The sequence below is a fragment of the Triturus cristatus genome, chromosome 7 (genome assembly GCF_964204655.1).
Source record: "Triturus cristatus chromosome 7, aTriCri1.1, whole genome shotgun sequence".
NCBI lineage: Eukaryota > Metazoa > Chordata > Amphibia > Caudata > Salamandridae > Triturus > Triturus cristatus.
The window spans coordinates 117,215,620-117,242,638 of NC_140590.1; the positions used below are offsets into that span (position 1 = coordinate 117,215,620).

Below are 27,019 nucleotides of genomic sequence, written 5' to 3' on the forward strand. Positions count from 1 at the left end.
TGGCACCACCACACTGCCTGGGGTCAGAGATCCCTGGTGGTGTTGTGGTGACCTTTAGGCCACAATACGCGTGGTGGGTGGTGGCGGTCTCCCAAGCATTTTACTAGTTACCTGTCTGCCACAGTTTTCATGCCAGTGAGCCTACCATGAAAAGTGTGGTGGAGAGGAAACAAAGTTTCCCCTGTTGCCTTTGCAACAGGGTGTGCAAGCAGGGGGGCACATGGTGCCCCCCCTGTCTGCATGCACCCCAGTTCCTACAGGGCAAGGACTTAACAGCCCATGCCCAGCAGGAACCTGCAATGGTGTTTCCATTGCGGTGCCTGGTACTGCTCTCCTATGAGCCTGTAAACAGGCACCGCCATGGGTCAACCGGTGCAGGACCACCCAACCTGAATTTCAGTCGTAATCGGGTGGGCGGTCTAATTATGGTTTAGGCAGTGTGGGAGCGGGGCTATGGTGTGGCACGTTCCCTTACCTCAAAAGTCATAATAAGGCTCTATGTGTGCTTTCACCTATCTTTTCTATGCTGACTTCTTTTCGACTGTACAGAGATTTCTACACATGCAGGTGTACATTTAAGTGGTAAATGCAGTTGGAAACTGGGCAAGAGGTTGGAAAATGGGGAATACTTAGGCTTTCCTGTTTTCAGTTTCTATTTCTGGTAAATTCTGGTGGGGTTTTTTCAGTGTTTTCAATACCTTAAAACAGTTGTTATCAGTGGTTACACATTTTCGCGCCACTAAAAACAACAGAAAGAGGGTTTTTCGGGTGTTTATGGAACATTTTGCTTTTATTATTGGTTGTTTTCTGCACTGATAGAACATGGTATATAGACAGTGTACATATAGTGTATATGAGGTCCAAATAGATTTTTGCAAATTAAACTTATTGTAGTACACCATACAATACTTCTTCAGTGAGTCTTTGGTCATGTGTGCTCGCTCTTTCCTTCCCATGTAAACTTCTGTGAAAAGGCCCTCTCAACATTGGCACTTGAGACGGGCAACGCCAAAATGCCAGTACACAATTTCTTAACTCTGGCCGCTGACATAGCTTTCCATGCCAATACTGGTGCACTTGAAGATTGTGATTCTTAGGGCAGGTTCTGCAACATTTGCATTGAGCTGGGTGCTTATGCCCTCAGAGTAATTGAAGCGGTCAAAAATGAAGCAGCACTTTAGAAACTACGGAGGAAATTCCCCTTTACTGAAGTGATCTAGAACTTACAGAGTACCACAGTGAGGTTTCATTGACTTCAAATGCCATTGGTGGTGAAGGGACATTTCTATGTATCATTGCAAGCCATTTCTCATACATTGTAAAATAAATGTTCCTTATTTGGTCTTCAACATTGTTTATCTTACCAAGTGGCAAGCACTCTAACATGAAACGTTGTAGTGCCAAAGTCACTAAATGTGTCGCCCTGCCTACTCTCAAGGAGATGTTTCACATCTATCCAATTATGCCGAACACTTGGCAGACAAGGGTTTTTTCAGACTCTAGTTTTTTTATTATGTTCACTACAGCAGTTATGTTTTTCCTGTAAAACTCTAATAATGCAGTAGAGTGTACTTTTTTCACATCATTATCAATATGCGACCAAAGATCCTCACATTTCTTGCATTGGCATCATCACTCAGCACAAATTCTGTAAACGGTTGCCACATGGATAATATAGCATTCATAGCCCCTTGGACTGAGAACCATCAGCTAAGGGACACGGTTGGGATGACTCTTTCTTTGATTTCACACAAAGCACAAAATGATAAATGTTTGTGTTTTAGTTCCTGTGCATAAGAAACAGTGCACCAGAATGGACTAAAAAGTCAATAGCATCCCTCATTAACTCTGAAGATTGTAAAGATGCCTTCAGCATACCATCTAACAAGTGGCAAGAATCTCCTACAGGGAATCACTTCAGCTCGGGTATCAATTTTGACAGGTCATCTCACAACTTTTTCATATACGTAGCTAAATCACTGCAAATCCAAAAAATATCACTCTAATCTTTGTTGAGCTTGGAAATAACCTTTTTTCGGCAGAGCATTCCAAGTGACACTGTGTTCCATGTTTTCACGACTATCCCAGATGTTTGGCGATAGCGCTCTTTATACATATACTTGTCACTATACCTTGCATTGAATGTTTAAAGCCTGAGGTGTTGGCAATTCACCCACTATCAATACTGACCCACTAGAAACTGTGGGCTGATGTATCTAGGGTTTCTACCCATTCTCTGTGGGTAAATATGATGACACATATTAGGAAAGATTCTTATGAAACCAGCCATTTTACCTATCAGTGAAAGAATCAAACACAGCCAAAATATCAAATATGATTTTGATATTTCCTTATTCTCTACAGTTTATAAAATAATTAAACAAGACCTAAAACATGCTTCGAAACCCTGCCTCTTTAGAACAAAGACCACAAAACTGAAAAAAGCAAAAGGAAGAAGAAACAATATTTTAGTGGCATCCCTAAACAACAAAACTTAAGCAGAATAATTTTACCCCAGTCTTTCTTACTGCTAGCTTGTATAACAAAGTTACATTGTATTGACCCCTTCAGGAAGTAAAACAAAATGACTCTTTTACTCTCTTTTTCCTTTCATTGAATGGCATTTAGTTTGTGGTTGTGCAGGTGTTTATTCAGTGTTTATATGTTTTCACTGGTGAGGGCTATTTCTCTTTCAGTGGGGTTTTATCAGTTATTATAGGTTTAAACCTAAAACCCCACAGCCTAGGAATACTTAATACTATGTGTTATATTCTTACATCCTACAACCTACCATGTTGTCTTAGCAACAGTCTCTGAATTCTGCAAGAGTTTCCATGGTAAATAGAATTGTGAGCATACCAGGAGAAGTACTGGCGGTTGCAGGGAGAGGAAGTATCTGGGGGTTGTTCCTACTAACTTGAATAAAGACTCTTCAATCTACTTGGTCTGTTCGTCTTAAAAGTGGCGACGAGCGAGGGATATATGTATATCTCAGACTGAAATAAGAAGGAAACTTTCATTGCAAAACAGACCGGAAAAAACGAAGTTTCACGAACCATCAACCCTCAGACAACATCAGCGCTGCAGTTTCCTGCTACAGAAAATTGAGGATGTACAAGAGTCTTCAAACGAGAATGAAACTGCTGTATTTACAAAATTTTTAATAGATCTGCAATCGTCAACATCATAAAGGCAGTGGAAAAGGTAGTCAGTCCGAACGCGACAACTGTACAGAGTTCTTGTGAAGCTACAGCAACGTGAGTAACCAAAAATATAAAATGTGGAAGTATAGCCCTGTTAAAGTTGATTGACTGCACAGGGAAACATATGAGTGGAAGCAGAGCCGAGTATACTTAAAGAGACTAATTGAGAAGCTGGATGTATGACTGTATTGATTTAAAAAAAATAATAAATAATTGGTGCAAAAGAGATTAAGGTGAGCGTTACGCGTGCATTGGGAAACTGTGTGGAAAAAGAGCACACCATTGTTAACCTTCGTTAAACTCATAACAACGTTCCAAGCTGAAACTGATAGTAAATGTAAGTAAACAGCACTCGTGTTTACCTTTGAACGGAATTACTCGGCCATGATCTAAGACTCACACCGTCACGAGGAATTTTCATCATTGTTTCTTCCTTCTCGCTCTCAGCGCGCGCAATGTATTGTGGGAGCGGCAATACGTCATGACGTTCCAAACTTCACACGATCGGTGAATACAACACAAGGTTGCTATAACAACCACCATACGCGCTAGAACGCGTTCACGAAGGGAAGGCAAGCAGGAGAAAACTTTATTTGTTGGTTTACAATAAAAAAATTTAAAAAACAATTAACAAGAATACCATTACAATCTGAAGGAAGGAAACACTAGTGAAGCAAATAAAACGACGTTGACTGCATTAATATCCAAATTACAACCTGAAGGAAACTGGTGAAGCGCTTAAGACGACGGTGACTACATTATTTGTGTTATTTTGTTATTTTTTTTAACAGGTTATCTTCCAATTAATTGTCAATTTTAGTGAATTTTATATGTAGTAACTGTATTCGAGTATAAGTGTAAGCATAACTTCCAAGAACATTACATACTTGTAAAACATAGAGTATAATTTACCTGTTACCTGTTATTTTAATTCAAACACTGGCAATATGGATATGTCATCTATCGTAGCTCCACCTACATTTCTACAAATCCCTTGAGAACCCACCTTACCTTGGGAGGATTGGATAGAATCCTTTGAAATTTACTTAGAGGCTATTGGTGGTGAAGATTTCCTAGTGTCTCGGAAAGTAGCTATATTAAAACATAATTTAGGTATTGAGGGCAGGAAAGTCTTAAAAACATTACCTATTTGCACGATTCAAAGACAAATTGCTATAGATGAGAAAAACAATGATGATGAAAATAAAGAAGACAGTGAGGAAACAGAAATACAATACCAAGAAACAGACCTCAGAGATGAATATCTTAATGTAAAAAACGGATTAGAGGAACATTTTGGAAAAAAACTAGCATAGTAGTAGAAAGGCACAAGTTTTTTTCACGATCTCAACAACCGGGCGAAACGGTTGAACAATACATTTCTGTCTTGAGGACACTTGCAGCTACGTGCAAGTTTAGAGATCTTCATGAAGAAATCATAAGAGATCAATTTATAAACAAAACGAGCAACATAAAAATTCAAGAGAGACTACTAGATATGAATAATCCTACCCTTAAAAAAACTATAGAGACAGCAAGAAGAATTGAAAACACGTCCAAATATGTTAAGGAATTAAGTTCAGATAAAGGAGTCATGACAAAAGTTTGTGTGGTAGACAAAAAGAAAACCCAACAACAAACTAATAAAAAGGAAAACAACACTAGCAACACACACATTAATCAAAAATTTAACAAAATATGTTACAGGTGTGGCAGCACAAGACATACCGCAGATTCTGAAAGAAGCTATGCGGTCAAAGAGAAGTGCTACAAATGCAAAAAAATAGGTCATTTGGCACGCATGTGTAAAGCGGGATCTGTTTTCAATCCAAAATGGAAACACCCTGTGAATGCTATAGATGAAAATGTAGAGAATGATAGTTCTGAGAACGAAGGGGAAATAGAAATAATGGTCATATGTGACAACGCCATAAATGAAGTATCTGAAAATTACAATCCGCCCAAATGTGATTTAGGAATCGATGGCACTAAAATAACAGTGTGGGCTGATTCGTGCTCCCCATACACTATTATAGACAAACATGCATGGGAAAAGGTGGGGGGGTCATACATTAAAGATCCCTGATGTCGAACCAGTAGTATATTGTGGAGTTAAACTGCCACTGCTGGGATATTTTGAATGTACCTTATCTCACAAAAGTAAGACAGCGGTCAGCAAAGTATATGTGGTGGAAAAGGGAAGAGCATTGTTGGGGTGGTGTGAGCAAAAGAAATTAGGAATTACATTAAATCCCAACCACCCACAACAAGTTCTAGTCACTGAAGATGCTGAAACCATCAAATGGTCAACTAAATTTCCTAAATTATTTAGTAAGAGTTTAGGTTGTTTACAAAAATGTGAACACCGCATTGTACTTAAAACGCACAATGTACCATGTGTTCATAAAGTAAGAAGTGTACCATTCACTCTGAGAGACAAATTAAAATCAGAATTACAAAGATTATGTGAAGCCCAAGTAATAGAACCCATAGAATCATCAGAATGGCTTAGTCCAATAGTTTTGGCGCAAAAACCGGACGGAAATGTGCGCATGTGTGTTGATTTGAGGGAATTAAATTGTAATATCCTTATAGATCGACACCCACTACCACACATAAATGAAATGATATCTTCAGTGAACAATGCAGCATATTTTTCATTAATCGACTTATCCAATGCATATCATCTGATCAAATTAAATCCTGCATCTAAACATCTCACTTCGTTTATCACACCTGAGGGAGCTTTCCAATTTATAAGAATGCCATTTGGATTAGCTTCCGCAGCAGCAGTTTTTCAGAGGGTAATGTCAAAAATGTTGACAGGGTTACAAAGAGTATTAGTATTCCAAGACGATGTGTTAGTCTGGGGTGCCAATCATCAAGAACATGATGCGACGTCAACCAAGACCTTAGAGAAGTTACAACAAGCAGGACTTACAGTAGGTATTAAAAAGTACAAATTTGGTGTGCAAGAGATTGAGTATTTGGGACATACTCTATCTAAAGATGGTGTTAAGCCGAAGAAAAAATTACTAGAGGCAATCACAAATGCACCACCACCTCAAGACAAGGATCAACTACGTTCTTTCCTGGGTCTTGCGGAATTCTATTCCAAATTTGTCCGTCAATTTGCCGATAAAGTTCACAGACTTAGACTATTAATGAAGAAGGGTTCAAAATTCAATTGGACAGATGAATGTCAAAATGATTTTACCTTCATCAAAGAACAAATCGTTAAGTCAGTCCATTTGAAACCATTCAATCCCTTGCACCAAAGTATAATAGTAGTAGATGCGAGTGCTTATGGTCTAGGCGCTGTCCTGTGGTAAATAATTTAATTACCGGGACTTAATTTGATACGGGAACATAATACAAAATAGCTCAGTAAAATAAGAGGCAGAATCCATGGTATCAGAGGTTCGGAATGGGCTTTATTCCATAACAGATTCGAATCTGGGATTTCATGTTCCGTCACCACGAAGGTTCAGGAAGTGAAGTACAAAACATTATTGATAGGTAACAATATATATATGAAAAGCATTTACATAAAGACAAATGCAAGAGGCGTAACAGAGAAACGTCATTGGTTGTGATGTCACAAATGGGTGGATCTATGAGATAATTTCGCAGTATCAGCAGAAATATTTGGCAGAGATGCGCGCGCAGCAGCATGACGTGTGATTGACGTGCAACTGGGGGTGAAGGGGACTTGACATTTAGCTCTACATGTGGAAACAAGAAGTCTGGGGGGTCAAGTCAACCTAATCCCAAATCATATCTAACATCCTATGTTTAAAGAACTATGTTATCCCTAAAGGAAGGTTTCTTAGGATAGAATCTTATTCTATACTGACTGTGTGTGCGTGTGCAAGCGTCTAAGTGTCTACACTAGATGCGAGGGCAGGAATCTTCCATAGTAACAGGGCTATGAATTACTTGCATGAAGACAGAGAAGCCGGGCCTTTGCTCGGTAGCTGGCAGAATGTTTACTTAAATCACTAGACAGGAATGCATTGGGCAGGGAGCGAAGCAGATAATCTTTGAAGGTGAAATACAGTTGTTGGCAGGCAGACAGGCCGAAGTCAGGCACCGTTAGCTGCGCAGGGAGTAGGACAAAGTTCATGGATACAGATGCGAGCTCATGCTGGAGCTGTCAGAAGTAGAAAGCAGGGAAAGCTTGATGGCAGAATCAGGGCCTACTCGCCTGAACTGCAAAATGGAGTAACTGAGTCATATAAAGTCGGTGGCCTTTTGTACTTAGGAATGGAATATCCGGCCCATTCATGGCGGATCTGAAAGAGGACATATTGACGGTGGACGCACATGTGTTTGCGTCTTCATAACTGGAACTGGAAGGAACATACATGTACTTGTAACATATACATGGAACCGTTGGGGTCTAAGATAGGGGACATAATGGATCATGAAAATTCACATTTCCACATTCCCTCCTTGTCCCCTACTGACCTCAAGAAATATCAATCTTCATCAATCCATCGATCTGTTCATATAGTATCATTTGTTCTTCTTTCTTCATCCGGGATTTTGAATGAAAACTTGAATGTGGGATACACGACGTGGCACACAGACCACAAATCGCTGGCCCACATTGCAGACATAAGCAGCAACTGAATAGTATGAGAAAGCCAATACCTAGGAAGGATAATATTCTCCATCCCCAGGCTGACAACACGCTCCAAAACCAACTGGACCAAGTCCAGGTTCCTGGATTCTGGTGTATCTGGCTTACAATCTTATGAAGGCGAGTTATAGCTTTGTATACAGATGGCGAATTTTCTGGTATGAATATGCAGCAACTTGATCCGATGACCCTACAAGCTCCACCCCTATCGGCCAGGATGACGTCAAGGACAAGACGATTTTGAAGAACAACAATCCTCATCGCAGATTGCTCCTCTGTCAAGTTGCCTAGGGCAGAAATAGTTTCATTCACTACTGCTTCAAGGGTCCTGGTTAATCTACGTATCAGCTTACTATTAGTAACTGTACCTATATAGGGAAAAAGACCTTTATTGAAATCTGTATATTTTTCCCATGCTGTCTCAGTGTAATCGACAATTGGGAGATCTCTCTGTTCTCTATTGTGTATTAAATGGATATTCCTATGATAGTCAGGCGGGGCTAGAAAAACAGGTGGCAGAAGGAATGCTATGTAACAGGTACCATCCCAATCTGGAGGTAAGCGTATATATGCGGTCTGGCCACATATAAAGTAGGAATGACGAGAAGCTCTAAATGTAGACTTGCCTTGATCACTGAATTTTATTACAGTGGTGCATTTACTATGGCCCATGTGTATGGAGCCATTCTTTCTTATACATAATTCCCCTTTTACTGGGAATACGGACATGGCGGGCAATATTGGTGTAGATTCGGATTCAACGTTCAGGATCATGAGGTTAAGTGTAAAATTACCTAATCCATATACTTCATTTTCTAGATCAGTTCCTGTTCTTTTGGGGAGTCCATCCTTGTTAGGGTAACAGACTTTAAGCAAAGCTAGGTTCAGGTTTCCCCATTCCCAATTGTCTTGATGAACTACTGAATTTGAATCTAAAGAATTCATTAAACTGAACCATGCTCCACAGGAGCCATTGTGTGTAAATGGATATGGAAAGAGAGGCAAAACTCCTTTATAATCCTGATAGGGAGGGAGTTGGCCACATATCCAACAATTGGTAGCATTGCTGGTCTGATGGGAATGATGTAACATACTAATGAAAGTGTTATTGCGCAGCGCAACTCTATAGGACAATTCATGCGGTGGTAATTCACTAAAGGAATGTTCGGCAGTAACATTGTAAACATGTTCAGAAATAGGATAATATATATGCAACAATATACTTGCAACGATTATTAAAAGACTTAAGAAAAACAAAATTAATAACGTCATTATGCAATGGCTACGCAGTGATTTACAGTACGCCTGTCGTTTCAACATTTTCCGAGTGCTTTCTCTATTTAGGTCCAAGGGATACATGTCAGAGACAATTCAACCGCTTCACCTCGGAGAGGACTTAAACAATCAAATTGCTCGACTGGTTGGACCTAAGCTTTAGTTTATAAAGTTCAGAACTACTTTTTTCAACAAAAGGAGGTTTTGAGTCAATGGGTGAGGGCACACGAGGTGTGGTATTCACATCGGCTGGTAGTCCATGAAATTTCTTGATATGACTTGAATGAATCCATCCCTTTCTGCCTTCGATCTTCACGGCTGTTCTTGTCGTTAGCAGCACCAGCTGAGGTGACCTCCACCTAGGTTCCAGCTGAGTCTTTCGGTCAAAGTTCCTTACGAGGACCAAGTCCCCCGGGACTACGTCATGGGGTTTCACCTCGGTATTGTCAGGAAAAGCTGCAGCTACCTGTGAACGACAAGATTGTAGTGCAGACATCAAGGAAGCCAGGTAATCTGTCAGCATATTACAGTCAACATCAGTTATTTTACGAGGTATAGGCGTCCCCCACATATTTGGTGGTCTGCCAAAGATCACCTCATAAGGGGATAGCCCTGTTCGAGAGTGCGCTACCATTCTTATGTAAAAGAGTGCAACTGGTAGAGCTACTACCCAGTCGACACCTTTCTCTCTACATATTTTAGACAATCTGATTTTCAGAGTTTGATTATGTCGTTCCACAAGACCTGCTGCCTCGGGGTGTTGGACACAATGAAACTTCCATTTATATCCTAGCAAAAGTGAAACATGTTTCATTAGTTCGGATGAGAACGGCTGGCCGTTATCTGAGTAGACGACACGTGGTAAACCGTACCGTGGGAAGAATTCTCGAACTAACTGTTTGGCAGTAGTCGGGGCAGTGTAATCTGAGACGGGATATGCCTCTGTCCAACGGGAAAGAGCGCATACAACTACGAGAACATATTTGAATCCTCGACAACGTTCCATCTGGATATAATCCATCTGGAGGACTTCAAAAGGGTGATCAGGGGGCTGAAATCCACCCTGCTCTACGGGGATGCTTTTACCGGGATTAAACTGACAACATATCATACAGGTACGGACTTTTTGCTTAGCTGCTGCTCGTAAATGTGTGTTGAACCAAATGTGTTGAATGCTATCTAGCATAGCTTTCTCTCCTAGATGCGCTGGACTATGTATGGTATTTATAACGACTTGAACCATTGAATCAGGAAGAAACCATACGGATTTTTCCTTCGTCATCCATCCCTGGTCCGTTTGGATCCCTCCTGATTCAGTCCATTTCTTTATCTCGTCTGGTGTAGCATGTGTCTGTATGTCAATTACATCAAGAGCGGGATCCTTAACTGTCAGGCAATGTGTTGGTGTCGGAACTATCGTCTTTGTCACGTCAGATGTTTGTGTTTGAGCAGTCTGTTTAGCCGTTCTGTCGGCTAGATCATTGCCTTGAGAAATGATATCAGTGACTTTCGTATGAGCTTTACATTTCATGATTGATATTGCCGTGGGTAAGTGTATCGCATCTAATAAGGCATGAATGAGGGGTCCGTGCTGAATGTGGGCACCGTGGGAAGTTAAATAACCTCTCTCTCGCCACAGTACGCCGAAGTCATGAACAACTCCGAATGCATAACGTGAATCTGTATATATGTTGACTTTTTTATTTGTGGCTTGAATACAGGCTTGTGTCAGAGCGATGAGCTCTGCGGCTTGAGCTGACAAGGTATTTATGCGATTTGTTTCAATGATTTCAGTATCTGTTGTGACTGCGTAAGCGGCTACTAAAACTCCTGTACTTGTTCTCATACATGAACCATCTACATACAACGTCAGGTCTGGATCTGACAATGGAACATCTGTCAAGTCTTGTCTGGGTTTCGTCGTGATTGTAATAACTTCAATACAGTCATGAGCTAGTGGGTCTGTTCCATTTACTGGCAAAAGTGTGGCCGGATTCAATGTGTTACAACGTCTGATTTCTATATGTGGCTGGAACAATGTAAGTTCGTACCCTGTAAGTCGTGCTATGGTCAAGTGTTGTGTTTGCGTTCTATTTACAAGAACCTCTACTGCGTGTGGTACTTGAACTGTCAAAGGATGTCCTAACACTATGGCATCACTTTGCCTGATTGCTAAAGCTGTCGCTGCTACTGATTTTAGGCACGCAGGAAGAGCCTGAGCTACTGGATCTAATGTACTGGAAAAATAAGCACATGGTTTGTGTGATCCTGCTTGTTCCTGTGTGAGTACTGACAAGGCAGTACCTTCGCGTTCCGTAACAAAGAGTGTAAAATGTTTGCTGTAACATGGTGTTGCTAAAACTGGTGCTTGACATAAAACTGTCTTTAAGCTTTCAAAAGCTAGTGTGTGTTCCTGGGTCCAAGGGAGGACAGTCGATGTGGCTGCCTCCTGTGTTGTCAACTGAATGAGTGGTTTCGCTAGAAACGCATATTGAGGGATCCACTGCCTACAATATGAAGTGAGGCCTATAAAAGCCCGCACCTCCTTTTGTGTCTTGGGCATTGGCATGTTAGCTATTAACTGAATGCGGTCGGGTGTAAGCTGCCTTCCCTCCTTGGACAGCGAGTGACCAAGATAAACTACTCGCTGGACACAGAATTGCAGCTTAGAAGGGGACACCTTGTGCCCCTTGTCGGCCAGAAATTGCAAAACCGTCAGTGATGCTTTTTCACATTCAGGTTCACTTCGAGCGGTGATCAGCAGATCATCAACATATTGGAACAGTGCTGTGTTGACTGGCATGTGTATACTGTCAAGTTCTCTTTTCAGTGCTTGGCTATAGATGCTGGGGCTTTCTGTAAATCCTTGAGGTGCGCGTGTGAATTTAAAACTTCGTCCATTTAAACTAAATCCGAACAAGTATTGGCTTTCCGGATCTATTGGGACGCTGAAAAAGGCATTTTTAAGATCAATTACAGTAAAGAACGTTGCTTCGGAATCAATGGCTGTCAGTAATGACGAGATATCTGGGACCACTGGAAATTGTGGCACAATGCATTTATTTAATTCGCGCAGATCAATAACCAATCGATATACTGGCGGAGCTTTTGGATCAGTTCGTTTAAGAATCGGAATTATCGGAGAATTACATACATTGGAGTCGGTTTCCACAACCACTCCTTGGGCGATAAGCTCGTCAATGATTTGCAGTAAAGCCACTACAGCATCTGGGGGTAACCTGTATTGTCGTATTCGTGGTAATACTACTCCTGTCTTTAGTGTGACTTGATATGGTGTAATCTTCATGCAACCAACATCTGTAGGGCCTTGTGCCCATAAGTGTACAGGTAAATTCTGTAGTCTGGAATCCATGTCTCGAGACACATAGTGCCCTTTGAAATCACGTAAAAACAATCGTACTCCTTCCGGAGAGCAACATATTATGGCTCCTAGAGCTTTCAGAGTTTTTATACCTAACAAGTTTTCTGGGCATGATTTAGTAAGCAATAAATCTGTAGTTCGTGTCAAGGGTCCAATCGTAAGTGGAAGAGGCTGTGATACTTCGTTAATGATAGGTTTTCCTGAAAACCCAAGGGAAATATTCTGTGAGCCTGAGAGGGGTACCCCTGGAACTTCACTACGTTTTATTGTTGTTCGGCTTGCCCCTGTATCGAGTAAAAATGTTCTGTCCTTGCCTAATAATTCACTGTGTATATAAGGTCCTTCTTGATCTACAGGAACCTCGATAAGGGGTAAGTCAACTTCCTTCTCTAGGCTGTTTCATGAGTATCGTTGATAATCAGGGTAATCATACTGTGCGGTCTGGTACATCTGTCGTGTCGTAGCTTGTGTAGTAGCAATAGGCTGCGCTGGTGCAGCTGGCACAAACGGTACAGACTGTGGCGGAGCTGGCATGGATTGTGCATGCTGCAGGGCTCCTTGTTGGTTCTGATCCTGTCTAAGCGGACGTGGTCTTTCCTTTGTTGCACCTCTGGCAATATTGTATTTTAAGACTGTACAATCGTGTACATAATGACCTGGTTGTTTACAATAGTTGCATGTCTCTTTCACAGGACCTGCAGAGTCACTGGACTGTGTCATACCCTTTTTATGACCGTCAGCTGGAACTGTCTGGGAGACTAACATTTTCATTTTCGTGTCTTTCATTCGTCTTTGTTCATGTTCTTGTTCCTCCCTAATTCTGTTGTGATGGTACTGTAACATTTGTAACATTTGTGATGGGGTGTTACCTTGCCAGGTACTCTCGAATTTTAATACTCTGGTCCTTACTTGAGGCAAGGCATTTTCCACTAATTTTGTCACAAACAGATGTGGGTATGATTCGCTACTTGCTTTTATGCCACTATTTATACCAAAACATTTTTCAAATCGGGCATAGTAATCACTAGTGTCTTCATCTTGCTTCTGTTTACAGGCTGAAATAGTACCCCAATCTTCCTTTTTTGTAGTTAATAAACGTGGCAATACCTGTACTAGTAAACCTGGTAGTGTTTTAGTCTTTGGCCCAAGCCCTGAACCAGGACCTCGGGCTCTCTCTTCGGTTTCTAATGCTGTCCAATCTATCTTTTGGTCTCCCACCTCCCAATCTTTTTCCTTGAGTTTCTCGTAAATGCCAGCTGGCATTAGAACCTTTAATATTTTCATAATGTCGGGGTAGGTATACTCTCCCATGAGTAACATATCTTTAATTTCCCGGTGGAAACCCGCTGGGTCCTTATCATGACTGGGTACCACCTTCTTCATTTCTAATAATTCTATTTTAGATATGGGTGCGTATACAAATACACGTTTAAACAGGTTGTCTTCACCCTTTATTGGGTGTACTTCGCGTAAGGGATTCTGTCTATCCATATAATATGTCGTTCTTTCCTTGATGGGTAGTGAGACATGTTCTGGGCATACAAAAAGAATATACTGGTTTCTGAATTCTAGTATTTCTTTGATTAAATCAGTACCTGAACCTCTCCATTTATTCGTGAGTAATTCAGTCAATATATCAGGTAAAGGACCAGGATCAGAGTGTTGACTTTTATATAATATAAGGAGGTGTTGAATCATGTATATACCAGCTAAACGCTGTTCGTCTGGGGTCAGGTTTAAAAACGTGTGTGCTAATGTATCATCACTGTATTTTCCGGGACTGTCAGCCCATAGTACTGCTGATCTGGCTAATTCCTGTTCGTCCAATGAATCAAGAATATGATGTCCTCTTCGTTCTCGAAGTAGGTTGTCAGCGGCTTGGAATAAATGTTCGGGAGATCTTATATTTATTATAGGAGTTTGGTAATGTCTGCTACTTTCTGGACGTGTCGGACGTATAGAATCATTATAGCATCTAGTCTTATTAGAGAATCTTCCTCTACCTACATAAGCCACCGTGTCTACGTTTCCTGTTGGTGGTCCTGTCTCTTCCTCTTCTATTCTGTCTTGTTCAGGCTCGTCTATCTCTAATCTCTCTTCGTGTATTCGTTCTATTTCTTTACGGATCTTCCGACACATGGCTGCTACACATGATTGCCTATCATGTCTCCCCTCTGATATATTCTGACTCCATCTTGTAAGATTTTGCATTGCTTCCGGATTTACCCCCGGTTGGTCTTGATTTCTAATCACACAATTTATGAGGAAACGTAACAGTTCCCCTTGTATCTCTACTTTCTGATATTCCATAGCTCTATTAATACATTCAGAGTCTCGCCCTGTTTGGACAAAATGATATATATTATCTAGGTGCATAGTCATTCCTGGTAGCTTCCCTAAATACATTGCAGCTCGTCGGATACGTAATGATGCCAAGATAATTTCGTCCTCTTTACCAGGCACAGGGTCATATCTACAATCTACAAGAAGTTCCTTAAGCGTGCGGGAGTTTATAAGTTTGGGGGTGCGTGGGGAATGTGGATGTGCTGCTTCTTGAAAAGTAAGTTTATTTATTCGGGGTGGTGTAGAATAGACGCTGATAGCACCTCCGGTAGCCCCATCTGGGGTACTGGACGCAAAAGGATTCGTTGAACCTGATACAGCAACCATAGGTGTGGGTACAGCTGTAGAAACGGCTGTGGGAACAGATGTAGAAACAGATGTGCTTGCCGGAACGTGTATCGGAACTTGTGATTGCTGAGGTACAGACACAGGGTCTTGGCGTTGCACCAAAGCAGGCGCTCTGTGTGGTGCGGGGTTAGCATACTCGGGAACTGCGTCGTCTAAATATGAAGAAAGAAAAACATCTTCCGCGGTTCGGGGATGCCCTTTGGGATGTACTTTTATCGGAAACAATGGGGGTGGCAAGTCTTTTGGTATTTCCGGAGTAGCCTTAGGTAACCCTTCGGCCAAAAGTGGATACATACCATTCAGAAGGGCATTTCTTTGTCTGTCTACTTGTTCTGACTTTACTCGGGTACCTTCGTCAATTAAGAGATTTTCTTGTGCCTTATTAGAATTTTCCTTACTCTTCTCTTCTAGTCTGAGCGCTTTTTCTGTACGTCTATGAGATTCTTTACGCCATAATTCAATGGCATCTTTCTGTGATTGTCTAGCTTTCTTTTTCCATAACTCTTCCTCTACTCTCATGATGCAATCTGCATCCCAGGTCCCAGCGGCGGGCCATCTCTGATTTTCCGGTAATTCCTTGGTATAGTCTACCCATAAGTCGAGAAATAATACGGCATCTAGGCCATGTTTATGATACATGAAGTACCCTGGAGTGTCCCTAGGAGGAATGGGAACAGCTTCTTCGAGTACCCCTTTTCTAGTCTTGATCTGTCTTAACTTTGAAAAGAGCGGCATATTGAGAACTGATCTGATACTTGATTTTAAACACACTCAATACAGCTAAACAAAAATAATGGACAATAATGAACAGTCATTCACCCCACAATATGCAGAACGTATCTAAAACATTTAACATTTAACATTTAACACTTTAACAGTTAACGAACAATAATGATGGCCATTAGGAAACTAGTTACTTGGCATACTAGACAGACTAGATGTACTGCTAAACAGTACAGATACACTGCTGAAACAGTGCAGACCGGATTTGTGTACCCAAACCCGTCTTGATGACCGGCACAATCTTTGTGCACGTCAGAAACGCCTCCCCGGTAATGGTACTCACCGGGTAGCTCGGAACAGAAGGCCTCGGAAACTGAACTTGAACTTGAACCGGACTGGACTCGACTCGAACACTGCGGGAACTGGACTCGACTCGGGACTTCGGGAAACTGGTGGGCCTCTGTATACCTCGGATCTTGCTCTCTCAGCTAGGCTCTGGTCGGGATACTTCGCACTTCTCACCGCCTCGTCTGGGTGCTGATCGCAGCCTCAGTCGCCCCCGCTTGACCGGAGGGAGATACAGGAAATCCTGCTGGTACGCGTTGTTGTCCGTCCAGCTGTGGCAGGAGACCGGGCCTGCAACGCACCACCGGCGCGTGAGATGAGAAAGTGTCCCTATTCGGGCGCCATTCATGTGGTAAATAATTTAATTACCGGGACTTAATTTGATACGGGAACATAATACAAAATAGCTCAGTAAAATAAGAGGCAGAATCCGTGGTATCAGAGGTTCGGAATGGGCTTTATTCCATAACAGATTCGAATCTGGGATTTCATGTTCCGTCACCACGAAGGTTCAGGAAGTGAAGTACAAAACATTATTGATAGGTAACAATATATATATGAAAAGCATTTACATTAAGACAAATGCAAGAGGCGTAACAGAGAAACGTCATTGGTTGTGATGTCACAAATGGGTGGATCTATGAGATAATTTCGCAGTATCAGCAGAAATATTTGGCAGAGATGCGCGCGCAGCAGCATGACGTGTGATTGACGTGCAACTGGGGGTGAAGGGGACTTGACATTTAGCTCTACATGTGGAAACAAGAAGTCTGGGGGGTCAAGTCAACCTAATCCCAAATCATATCTAACATCCTATGTTTAAAGAACTATGTTATCCCTAAAGGAAGGTTTCTTAGGATAGAATCTTATTCTATACTGACTGTGTGTGCGTGTGCAAGCGTCTAAGTGTCTACACTAGATGCGAGGGCAGGAATCTTCCATAGTAACAGGGCTATGAATTACTTGCATGAAGACAGAGAAGCCGGGCCTTTGCTCGGTAGCTGGCAGAATGTTTACTTAAATCACTAGACAGGAATGCATTGGGCAGGGAGCGAAGCAGATAATCTTTGAAGGTGAAATACAGTTGTTGGCAGGCAGACAGGCCGAAGTCAGGCACCGTTAGCTGCGCAGGGAGTAGGACAAAGTTCATGGATACAGATGCGAGCTCATGCTGGAGCTGTCAGAAGTAGAAAGCAGGGAAAGCTTGATGGCAGAATCAGGGCCTACTCGCCTGAACTGCAAAATGGAGTAACTGAGTCATATAAAGTCGGTGGCCTTTTGTACTTAGGAATGGAATATCCGGCCCATTCATGGCGGATCTGAAAGAGGACATATTGACGGTGGACGCACATGTGTTTGCGTCTTCATAACTGGAACTGGAAGGAACATACATGTACTTGTAACATATACATGGAACCGTTGGGGTCTAAGATAGGGGACATAATGGATCATGAAAATTCACATTTCCACAGTCCTCATGCAAAAGCACTTGGACCAAGAACGGGTAGTAGCATTTGCGTCACGCACTTTGAAAGGGGCAGAAGCTACCTACTCTGTAATTGAGAAGGAGGCACTTGCTTGTTGGTGGGGGGTGACATATTTTAGGAACTACATATGGGGTACACGTTTTGAAATCAGATCAGACCACAAACCACTTATGGAATTATTTACCACCAAGGGAGCGAACAGAGCTACTCCCAGAATAGCCAAGTGGTTGTATAGATTGCAAGGGTATGATTTCTCACTAAAGTATGTACCAGGAAACCGCAACGTCAATGCCGACTGCCTTTCACGATTACCATTGGAATGTGATGACAATGATGTAGATTCCAACGATGATTGTGTGGTGGCAGAAGTTGAGGGGTCATGTAAAGGTGCTATTTCGTGTGAAGAATGGAAAGCAGCCATAAACAATGATAACACCTTTATAGAGTTAATGGTTGAACTATCAAAACTATCTGTTCCTGATGCCATTCTCAAAAAAAAATTGGGAGAGTTCTGGACAGTATGAACAGAACTTTCTGTAGTGGAAGGAGTATTACGAAGGAATGGCAGATTAGTTGTTCCTGAAAGCTTATACAATAGATTACTCAGATTACTACATGAAGGTCACAGTGGGATGTCAGGAATGAAGAGGAGAGCTAGAGAAACATTTTGATGGCCAGGTATGGACAAGAAAATAGAAGAACATGTACGAGATTGTATGGAATGTATGTGCACTGACAAAACCCACAGAGTACAAGAGTCACCTATCTCCTCAACCCAATTTCCCAGCAAACCATGGGAAAAGGTTGCGATGGACATTTGTGGTCCATTCTCATCCAAGGGTATCATTAATAGATATGCCTTGGTATTAATAGACTATTACTCTAAATGGCCAGAGGTGGCATTTACAAGTGATACTAAAGCATGCAATATTATAGAGTTCTGCGACCAAATATTTCGCAGGGAAGGCTGTCCAGATAAATTAATCACAGACAATGGCCCACAGTTTATTTCAAATGAATTCAACATATATGTTGACAGCATGGGCATCAATCATCACACTACTGCTGTGTACAATCCGAGAGAAAATGGTCTGGTAGAAAGATTTAATAGAGTGTTGAAGGATTGCATACAGTTAGCGGAGGAAAGTGGTGGTGACTGTAAGGAAGCGGTGAAGGATATGTTATGGAACTACCGTACCACACCTCACTCAATAACTAATGAGTCACCTTTCAAACTCTTGAAAGGAAGACAACCAGGTACAAAAGCTAGTCCAGGATGGATGTTTAAGGGGTTCTCACGACCCGTGTGCACAAAGAATTTAGAATGCCGAGTAAAGAAACAACAGAACAAGTATGTACAAAGACACAATGAAAAATTGAAAAGAAATGTACGTAGTTTCACCATTGGTGACTGGGTAAGAACATACAGTGTAGGATCACAAAGGAGGGGTTTGTCAAAATGGTCAGTACCCAAACAAATTACCAAGATTAAAGGTAACAGTGTGTGGTTAAGTGATGGCAGGGTGTGGAATACTCGTACTGTCACATTATGTAACGAGTTGGAAGCAAAAAACTGTTCATCAAGGAATACTGATCATAAGACAGTCAAAGAACATGAGGATACAAGCAAGGACAAACGTGCCCGGACGACTCCAAGATGGTTTAGTGATTATGTAACTTATTGAGCATTTTTGTGTTTGTTAAGAACGCATGTTATAAGTGTTTCTGTAATCGTTTTAATCAATTGTTTATATAGTATTTTCTAATCTGATTGTATTGTAAAGAAAGGAGATGTGTTATATTCTTACATCCTACAACCTACCATGTTGTCTTAGCAACAGTCTCTGCATTCCGCAAGAGTTTCCATGGTAAATAGAATTGTGAGCATACCAGGAGAAGTACTGGCGGTTGCAGGGAGAGGAAGTATCTGGGGGTTGTTCCTACTAACTTGAATAAAGACTCTTTAATCTACTTGGTCTGTTCGTCTTAAAACTATGTGGGAGGGGTTTAGAGCTGGTAAGGAGGAATTTAGGTAGAGAAATGCAAATACAAACATCCGACCAGAAAAGATTAGGCCAATTGCAAGTCAAAATTTGCACTTCTAAAGTTGCTACAGCTAAAATGGACCTACTTAGTCAGAAGTGCACCCCAGAACAGCCTTGGCGTAAGTCTAGCACCACACTTTACCGTTCACATGTTCTATTGGAAAAATAGCCATAGAAACTATTGAGATAAGGACTTAAAATAACGTCCTGAATAAAATAGTGTATTTTATATGTATTTCCATAGGGAATTGAAGACGACAATACAGAAGAAATGGCTGAAAAGAACGTTACTTTTGCGCTTATCAAATATTTACGTTTGCGCTTACTAAATATTTTGAGGAGCAGTAGCTTGGATGATGTAATTTGTGATGACATCAATTATGTCATTTGAGATGTCATCAGTCAATCAATGTCATTCAACATGTCACTTAACTATAAGTACATTTGTGGGGTATGTATCTATATATATACATATATATATATATATATATATTCACTTAAAAAACCATAGTTTTCACACATGTTATAGTTAGCTGGACATTTCCCTCGTAAAAAACCAATGAAATTCCCCCGTTATAGTTAGTGCAGGCAACTATAACTCACGTGACCGCAATCCTCTGCTGATGACGTCAGATATTACATCACTGTATTTAGACACTTATTTACCCATGTCTTCTTCCATTAATCTTTAGCTATACATATATCACAAATATTTATTTTTCAGAAAGACACATATGTCATCAGTGATGTAATATCTGACGTCATCAGCAGAGAATTGCGGTCGCGTGAGTTATAGTTGCCTGCACTAACTATAACGGGGGAATTTCATTTTTGGGCCTTGGGGGCCCTTCAGTGACCCCCTGACAAAGGCTAGGGGGTCAGGAACTGTCCACTCTGCCCCCTTTTCACGTTCTCCACCTTTGTTTTTCACTGCCTCAGACTGCGAGAGACAAAATGGCGGCCGACACTTCCTGATTTCGACCGATTCGAATGTTTACTGACATCTAACAACCAATCAGAATTGCGCTCGTGCACGTAACCGTGCACGCACGGTGCGCGCACGGTGCGCGCCTATAGATATGTATGTACTTTTAACTGCAATTTTCTCAGGAACTAATGAACAGATTGACTCCAGATATACAAAAGGCACATCCCTGACCTGAGGACTACCTCTTTGCCAAATTTAAAGTAATTCTGTTCAGCCGTTTGGGCTGTACCTTGGACTAAAGGTCCCTATGGAAAATTGCATGGGAAAAACGTGTTTTGGGACCCCCCTTTTTTCTCAGCCCCCGCTTGACGAATCCCCCCGAGACTTTCAAGGTAGGAGCGGAGCGGAGCGGAGCACCCCACCTATTTTGAAAATTTCACGACGCCAAAGTTATTCCAAATAGAATGTTGCGGATTTCCTATGGAAACACGATCCTAACTATAACTATCTACTGGCGACCGCCAGTAGATAATATATATATATATGTTCACTTAAAAAACCATAGGTTTCACACATGTTATAGTTAGCTGGACATTTCACTCGTGAAAAACCATTGAAATTCCCCCGTTATAGTTAGTGCAGGCAACTATAACTCACGCGACCGCAATCCTCTGCTGATGACGTCAGATATTACATCACTGTATTTAGACACTTATTTACCCATGTCTTCTTCCATTAATTTTTAGCTATACATATATTACAAATATTTTTTTTCAGAAAGACACATATGTCATCAGTGATGTAATATCTGACGTCATCAGCAGAGGATTGCGGTCGCGTGAGTTATAGTTGCCTGCACTAACTATAACGGGGGAATTTCAATGGTTTTTCACGAGTGAAATGTCCAGCTAACTATAACATGTGTGAAACCTATGGTTCTTTAAGTGAATTTGCAAGGTTTTTTAAATGCTAATTCCTAACTATAACGTGTGTGAAACCTATGGTTTTTTCAGTGAATTTGTACGGTTTTTTAAATGCTAAGTTATGTATTTTTTTTTTTAAGGTTTTTCATTGTGCGCGTACCGTACGCGCACGGTGCGTTTCGTGCACCGTGCGCGTGCTGTGGGCGCGTGGTGTGCTTCGCGCACCAAGCGCCCACGATCCGTTGTTCGTGCCGTGCGCGTACGGTGCGCGCACCACGCGATTTTTCGGAAAAAAATATATTTTTATTTTTACCCTTGGGGGTCCTTCAGTGACCCCCTGACAAAGGCTAGGGGGTCAGGACCTGTCCATCCTGCCCCCTTCTCACGTTTTCCCCCTTTTGTTTTTCATTGCCTCAGACTGCGAGAGACAAAATGGCGGCCGACACTTCCTGATTTCGACCGATTCGAATGTTTACTGACATCTAACAACCAATCAGAATTGCGCTCGTGCACGTCACCGTGCGCGTACGGTATGCTTACCGTACGCGCACGGTGCGCGCTTATAGATATATATATGCTTTTAACTGCAATTTTCTCAGGAACTAATGAACAGATTTACACCAGACCTGCAAAAGGCACATCCCTGAACTGAGGACTACCTCTGTGCCAAATTTCAAGTAATTCTGTTCAGCCGTTCGGGCTGTAGCTTGGACTAAAGGTCCTATGGAAAAATGCATGGGGAAAACGCGTTTTGGGACCCCCCTTTTACTCAGCCCCTGCTTGATGAATCCCCCCGAGACTTTCAGGGAAGGAGCGGAGCGGAGCGCCCCGCCTATTTTGAAAATTCCGCGAGGATTCGTCAATTGGCGCCAAAGTTATTCCAAATAGAATGTTGCGGATTTCCTATGGAAACACGGTCCTAACTATAACTATCTACTGGCGACCGCCAGTAGATAATATATATATTTATTCACTGAAAAAACCATAGGTTTCAGGGGTGTTATAGTTAGCTGGACATTTCCCTCGTACAAAACCATTGAATGCACTGCTGATGACGTCACATATTACATCACTCATGACATGGTCAGTGACATCACTGATGACATCACTCATGACTTCTAAAATGACATCACTGATGACATCATCCAGTGAGTCTGTGTTTCTGTAAAGTTTTAATATGTTTAATATATATAGGGAAAGGCCTGTTGAAGAATGAGTGGGTGTACAAGTGTGTGAATGGATGATTTTCTAAGTGCGTAACTGACTCTATAAGTGAGTCATTAAATGTATCTTACTGCAGACTAGTGACTAAACTGTATGAATGTCTGTATGTGTCTGTCTGTTGGTGTATAAGTGGCTGCATGGTTTTGTGAATAGCTATATGAGTGTCTTTATGGGTTAGTGATTGGTTGTCTGAGTATCTGTATGGGTGCCTGAGTGTTTGTGTGGGTAGGGTGTGTGTGACTCTGTGCATAGATGTGTGAGTGAGTGATTCTATGGGTGCATGGTTTTAAGAGTGCAATTGAGATGGACTGTGTGGTTGGGTGAGTGTATGTACGGGTGTGTTAGTGATTGAATGTATATCTCAGTTGTACATGTGTCAGTAACTACATATGTGAAACGCAGTGTATATGTGTGTAAGAGTATATAACTGTCTATATGTGAGCGTGTGTGATTGTGAGAGTGGCTGTATGGATGAGTGTGTGCTTGTATCAGTAATTGTATAAGAGCGTCAATATGTGGTAGTATTTTTATGAGTAAGTGAAATTGTGTGTGTATAACTGTATAGGTGAGTAAATTGGAGTGTGATTAATAATTTGCATGACTGACTAGGTGTGTGAGTACGTCTATGGATGATTGGTGGTGTCTGAGTGTCTATATAGGTTTATAATTGCATATGATAGTCCTGTACCGAGTGACTGTAATTATGTTTGACTGTAGAGGTGAGTGAGTGGAGCTGTGTGTAGACCTAAGAGTCAATAAGTAGGTATGTAGTTATTGGTATTGGAGTATCTATGGTTTTAAGAATGGCCGTCTGAAATTTTGACTCGGTGTATCAAAGGTTATATTAGGGTGTGAGAAGATGCACTAATTTATCACATGTATGACGTCATCAGTGATGTCATTTGAGATGTCATGAGTGATGTCATGAGTGATGTCATCAGTGATGTCACTGACCATGTCATGAGTGATGTAATATGTGACGTCATCAGCAGTGCATTGCGGGGGCGCGAGTTATAGTTAGCTGAACTAACTATAACAGGGGAATTTCAATGGTTTTGTTTGAGGGAAATGTCCAGCTAACTATAACACCCCTGAAACCTATGGTTTTTTCAGTGAATTTCTAAGGTTTTTTAAATGCCAATTCCTAACTATAACATGCATGAAACCTATGGTTTTTTAGTGAATTTCAAAGGTTTTTTAAATGCTAACTCCTATCTATAATTTATCACTTAAGCTATGATGTTTAATGATTTTCATTGGATTTCTAAATTTTTCAATTTCAGTCTGTCAATCCCTTTAATGATGTTTTTTGAAAATTCATTTTTATCACCTTTTTTTAATGTATTTTTTTCAATTAATTCTTTTAAAAATTAAAAAATATTATTTGTTTTTATTGTTTAAAAAAAAAAATTGTTAATGTTTTAAAATATATTTTTATATATTTTTAAAATATTTTTTAAACTATAATTTCAAAATTTATTTTTATTTTTCCCCCCCATTTGGGTACGTGTTTAGTGAGCGATTACAATGCGACCAGTACGCGACTCCAAGCCTATACGCGACATGTACGATGCACATTACGCGACGCTTGCACGCTTCCGCGATGCGTCATGTGCGTGAATGACGCGGTGGGTACGCGAATCCCGTGAAATATTTTACATTTAAAAAAACATATATATATGTATTTCATGTGAATATTAATTGAAGACAAACTCGAAACTACTCATAAAAGTAATATATTTTTACATTTAATCCTATATTCTTTTTAAATTCAATTTCACGGATGCGCGCTGGGTGCATGCTGCCTATGCGCATGGTGCGCGGATCCCAGGTGACCTGAAAAAAAGAGATTTGATTGGTTCATTACACTTCCTGTTCTAACTATTGAAAGACCCCACCCATTTCAATCATTATTCTTAGACCTTCTTTGGAGGAGCATCTCTTTGCAGAGAAGAAGCTTTTTTTACTAAGTTTTCACTTAGTTCAAACTTTTTTACAAAACAATGGCTTCAGGGCAGATGGGATCTCCAGCATCTCAACATTCTTCTGGAGATGAATTTCTGGCTGAAGCACCACGCCCGGAAAGATATTCATACATCATCTGGAAATTTTTTACTTTTCCAGAGGGGCAATCGAAGACCAATGCCACCAAAGTGACATCCAAGATATGTCAAAGAGTGCTCTCCCGTGGCGATCCAACAAAGAAGTACTCATGTGGTACAGCGAGCATGAAAAAACATCTCAAAACCATGCATCCAATAAACTTGGCACGTGAAGAGTGCCGAAGAATGAGAGTTCTTCCTGGACCTTCTCAGACATCAGAGCCAAGTACTTCCCGCGTCCATCCATCGTACCAACACTTGGACATCCGTCCTCAGTTTGCCACACTGAAAGTACTCTGCTTGAAGTGTAATGCAGTGCTATGCTACGGAGAGCAGTCTATTGACTTAATTTGCAGGATGCAAGAAAGTCATCAGTGTTAGTTTTTTTGTTTGCTTTTTTACCCTGAAGTTCATTGTTTTGTTCCTCCAGTTCTGTTTTTTCCTTTTTTTTCAAGAAAAACCCCCAAAAAATTAAAAATGTTAAAAAAACCACAAAAAAAATATAAAAGAAGAAAAAAAAAGATCTTGTAAGAACTAACTTTCCTGGTTTAAAAAAGAGCTATGTTTGTTTGTAGGTGTGTGAAAGTTTAGATGAATGTGTGTGTAATATGTGATTGACTGAATGAATGTATTAATAGCGTATGGTGAATGAATAAGTGCAGAACTATGAGGAAGTGCTGCAGCATCACACAGTAACCTCTTTAACTGCAGTGTGCTGTACTACTTCCGAAGCACAGGGATGCAACATATGTACATAAATATGTTGCAAATCTATACTTCTCTCTGCACGGCTGCTTAAATTGCAGCCATGTGGTGACACAGGCACCCTTGCACCATAGTGCAAGGATATCTGTGTCATGTGCTGTTTGTTTTTGTACAGAAAGACACACCTTCCTGCACAAAATCAATCAATAAACGCATTTTTCTCCTTCAATGTATGCTGAACATTTTAGCATGCATTGAAGATTCAAAAAAGAGGAGAAAAGAAAACAATTCTCCTTGTTCTGCTTTCGTACACCAATTAGAGAATGGTGCAGCATTCACACACATATCGAGATTTATGATTTCTGATAAATCTGGAGATGTGTCTTGTTCTATGAGTATTCAGTGCAATCATACACAACACTTATAGAACAACCTTTCAACGCAAAGTGGTGCGTATGATGAGGTTGTATTTACATGGAGTAGAAAAAGTACACAGAGCGCCTTTTCCTCTCTTTGTAAATATGAAAGATTATCTTTCGCACTAACTATGTTACAAAAACTGACATATTTCTGTTTTAAAATTGCTTCTGAATAATTTAAGGTAAGCACAGAGTTTTGTCTGCATGATGCTCAAAGAAGAATGATTGAAATGATTGTGGTCCTTCGATAGGTACAATGGGAAATATTATGAACCACTCAAATCTGTTTTTTTGCAGGTCACATAATATCCGGTAACAGAGAGATTTCAAAACTACATCGGTATAAACAGAGTGTTTTTAAAAAGTTGTTCAATCTTTGTAGGTTCTTGCATATCTGCCCATTCTGCATATTTATATTTACTTAAAATTACCTTCATAGTAATAGAAATTAAAAATGGTATACATTTTTTCAGATTTTTTTTTGCAATAAAAATTGATGTAAACTGCTAACACAGCATAATTTCAACAAAATAATTTGTTTGCCTTTTTTGCGGTTCTCAGAATATATTGAATTTCACTAGGAATAGTGATTTCAATCGTACTCATCACTTAACAGCGGGCAAAAAAAAACCAATCAAAAAGATTATTTAAAAAAAACCAACATGCTATTCTCAGTAAAATACCACACGATACAAATCACACATATATAAAATGCTTATGGCTAACAACATTTTATAAGTTTAACTTATAAAAACTGTAAATGTTGGCGATTAAAAATATTCACCGCGTCAATGAGCACAAAAAAGTCCATAATTCAAACATATACCTTTCCTTGAGGCCAAATGTTATTTTTGCACTCCTTTTTATGTAAATTGTCCAATGGTAGTCCTATTAAATTATAATAATAAATTCCTCAGAGAGT

At 40.6% G+C, this 27,019-nt stretch overlaps 1 protein-coding gene across 1 annotated transcript in view; it reads right to left on the bottom strand.

The window, feature by feature from the left end:
• The window catches only part of LOC146808979 (myeloid cell surface antigen CD33-like), a 262,011-nt gene that overhangs the window by 2,997 nt on the left and 231,995 nt on the right, over nucleotides 1-27,019 (bottom strand). The gene's annotated exons all lie outside the window — the stretch shown is intronic.